We start from the raw sequence: 4,481 nt of genomic DNA on the forward strand, positions 1-4,481 counted from the left end.
TAAGTGGCCGCCTTTGAGGTGACTGTATTAACATGTTGGCGAGGAATTGTTAAATTATCTTCAATCGGGGAATCAACACGCAGATTTAAAACACATTACTCACTTTTAGGCCATCCCGGCGTAAATTTTCTCAACTCTGAACTGGTATAAATATGTATTATACAGTATTATTTTGGCAGTGAACAGTAAATATTTACGAATTAATTTATAAAATTAAGATAGTTTTATCATAACACATTTGCATCTTAAAATATTTTTTCATAATTGTGTTAGAATAATTTATGAAATAGAAATTAATCAAGATATGTTCATTTATATTTTTCTCAAATATTGTGAATATTGTTTTATTAATTTATAAAAGAAATATTCTTTTTTTGTTCTGAATTTAACAATGTGCAATAAAAACAACAAAAAAGGAATATAATATAGTCCCAATATGGTATAAATATGTAGATTCAATTAGTCAAATCAATACCAAATATACAGATATCCTCTTCCTTTTTTTCAAATAAAAAACAAAATTAGATATGCACATATTTCGATACTACCTCAATTAAACAAATTGAAGTAGAGTGAAATTTAATCTTCAAAATTATCTATTATGATATTTATATTAATTTCATAATATATGTATTATATGCTTCATGTATATGTATTTAAATATTTAAATGCATATTTTATTATTTAAATGTTGCCATATCAAAATTATATTTTAGTTATTACTCCATGTTATCAATTGTCACACATGTACTTTAGGTTCATGTGAGAACCACACCGTATTATATTTTTTTTCTGACGTCAGTTATGTTTTTATGTGCATGCATTGAGTATTTTGACGTATTTCTCACCCAGAGTTCACCCAGGGTGGATTGGACGCAATGTAAACAAGGTCCACCCTCAGATAAACATTCTATATATCATGTTGTCCTTTGTTTTGGTTGTACTTAACTTACCTCTTCAGACAGGATATGACTCCCAGCATATGAACATTGTGTTTCACAGAGCACACTATGGAAGCATTAATCCGCATTTTTTTTCTAATATTAAATAAGAAACTATTCTAGTCCCTCCCGTGAAGTGGTTACACGAGTTCGGCCATGTTTTGCCTGTGCGTCTGAGCTTTCAGGCTAAAATGCAGGTGTGGGCTAGGAGATTAAACCTTATATATATCTACTATGGAGTACAAATTTTATGGCCTTTTCATTTTCTCTCTAGTCTGACCTGCTAAAACGAAAGACATAAACTTCTCTTCTGTTCGCTCATAATTATGGAAATATTACACTACTTCTATTTAGAATCCCTGATTGAAACAACGCAAGTAACGAGATCACCCTGTCGTTCTTCCAAACTTACGACCCACTTAAAGCAAAAAATGGCCGCCGGGGCGTTTTGGTTTTATTTTTTATTATATTTTTTCATCCTACTTCGATTTTATGACTTTGTGTGGCCATTTTGCCTTGGCTTGTATACGTAGTAAAATCATGTGACATGTGCATTGGGGGTCGGCAATATAGCGGCCAGGCCTGACAAAGGGAGTCGCCTTTATCTCAGACTAACTCAGAGGCAGTTTTCTCGCGAACATGGCCGAATTTTATGTCCAACCGTCACAGTAAATCACAGTGGTGAAACGTTTAAGGCAATTTGGTTATTCGCCGGTAGACTTACAAACTTCATTAAGAGATGGAAGGGAAGACAGGAATGGCACTTTGTACGGGGAAATTGAGAGGGACAAATAAGCGAAAAGTGTCCACATTCAGCGCCAAACAAAACGGCTTCCTTAATTGACATATTAATGCAGGTGGTTTGTGAAGTCACACATACTTGTAAGATATATCAGTAATCTGGATACTTCCCACAACGGCTATCATCACTTCCTCGATTATTCTATCAATCTTGTGTTAAAAACATTATGGACGGAACAGTGTAACCCGAAAATATTCATTCCGGTGTAAAATCAATTGTTTCACCATTTTTTTCTGTATTATACTGATCAATACATGAGTCATTTAGCGTGTTTGTAAATATCATTTTACCTCAGATTAATTTCATTAAGATATTCACTTTACTTCAAAACTTCATCTGAAAATATTCTATCGAGATTAATGTACCTCCTTTTTTATAGATTTAATTTTCCAATATGTTAGACAAAAAAGTTGAGCTGTTCATGAAAGAAATTTTAATAATGTGGAATAGATATTGGTTTTATGGCATAAAATATCCATTGTAAAACAATAGAAAAATGAAAAATAGAAAATACTAAATAAATGTAATTTTCGTTAAAAAATGTTTTAAGTAACCGTTTTATATATCACATGTACCTGTCATTCTAATTCATGCTGTATAACTATATTACAACACATATCTGACATATTTTACAATCGTACCAATTATTATTATGGTGTATATCTGCATATTCCGAGTGACACTCATGAATATGCAAATAATCTAACCTTAGTTAATATTCGCCTCCGATGACAATATTAACATTTGCACACATACTATTTACACCAACTAGAACATATGTAATCAATTATTCAAACCTCATATTTATCATTAGCATTTCATCATTTTTATTATATACTTGGTTCTACTTTTTTAATTTTGTAAATCTTGTAAAAGTTCATTGTATCAGAACTGAATTGAATAAATATTTCATATAAGTGTTTTGTGTTTATGTTTTTAACCGAACATTAAAAAAACAAGAATTTTAAACCTAAGTGAAATTATGTTTTATAAACTCAAGTAATACACTGAAACTTTATCGATTTCTTCAATAAAATATGCTATTCTGTTGTGTAATTGTGATCCCTTAGGGAAGAGCTAAAGTGTAAAAAAAAATAAAAAAATAAAATAGGAGTTACTAAACACAGAAAAAACACCAGGTGTACCAACTGAAATATTTCAGTCCAATTCTGAAAATAAATCCTGTAAAGTTTCTGGATTTTCTTAATTATAGACAAATCCTGAAGTCGTTTTTTATGACTCCAACTTGATAACATGGCTTGGTATTACTTTGTATAAGGATGAGATCTAAATCTCTAGATCCTGTCACTTTCAAAAAGTGTTCGGGTGTGTTAATAACATGGGAGTCTTTGCTTGAATTATGGTATAATTGATACTAGGTTGGTTGATATTTGAGCCCCATTCCCCACAAACACAACACAATGGGGACTCGAATTTTCATTTCTTTACATGGCTACGCGTTTTCTTTCACAGACAAATTTATAATATCAACCTAAAATTAAGTGTAATCAATAGTACAACCAATCTGTTTACTAGACCTAAGCACATGAAAGAAACGTGTACCTCCCTAAAACTCATTATTTTTTCTCTAAAATGTGTCGTGAAAATACATGATTTTGACCATCGGTTAATACTTGTTTTACATTCAACGGTCATCATTATTGAAAAATATGTAATCTATATTAATTGTAAATTGTTCTATTGCTTCAAAGTTTAATATCCCTGTCTCAATGTTAAAATAAGTAATATACTCAACATGAATATTAAAAAAACAAACACAAACACCAATTCCATAAATATATATTTTATATGGCGATAAAATCATATTAGCTAGGTTTTCATCTTTAATAGAATTAATAACAATAAATTCTGAATACCTTACAGATTTTAGAAATATTTCTTACATAATTATTTTAGATAATTTTATTCTGACCTAAATATTATACTCCCTGTAGCGTTGTGTAGACATACAGGTGAATTAAACAAAGATAATCTAATTCTTCCATTGAACATCTTGGAAGTGTTTTGGGAGTGGTTAGATACAAGCTCCGTGATGAAGAGAATGGTGTGGGTCAGAAAGCGCCTGTCACCTGCATCCTGATAGAGTTATAATCTAATAAACACTCTCTTCTCTCCCTCAAACAATTAACGACAGCGAATCAGGGTTGGTTCTCACTGTAACGTATCAACGAAGAAAGCAGTATATACACATACCAATTAATCACTGAAAATTTAATTTCTTACCCTTTGATTTACCCAATATCTGTAGGACGTGTATGAACAGATATGAACACGGGTTCATCGTTAAAAAGAACAAAATTTGAGAAATAGCGAAATGATTTGATAGCTGACACTAAAGACCCTTTGATGTACGCATTAGTCATTCGGAGCAAATTTGTTCAATAGGAGTATAGCACTCGCCACTTACCTAAATGTTTACGTCCCGCTCAAGGAAAGATATCAGAAACGTACGTTGTTCGATTTTGTTTATGTTAACACCATATTTTAGAGTTTGTATATTTAGCCCTTTCAGTGTGTCTATGCAACGAGGAACTGCTTTTTGTGGCGGAGGCGAATCAGCCTTTGCGCGGTGAAATTTTGGGGTCACGAGAGGTCAAGAACGATGTGATTTGATTGGCGGACTAGGAAATGTGTTAGTTTATCTGTTGTAAGGGTTGCAGTGTTTAGGTGCTATAGTCAAGGATTTTCAGGAACTAAAATAATTTTCGCTTCCATAG

This window comes from Argopecten irradians, chromosome 4, assembly GCF_041381155.1.
Source record: "Argopecten irradians isolate NY chromosome 4, Ai_NY, whole genome shotgun sequence".
In the NCBI taxonomy this organism is placed as follows: Eukaryota; Metazoa; Mollusca; class Bivalvia; order Pectinida; family Pectinidae; genus Argopecten; species Argopecten irradians.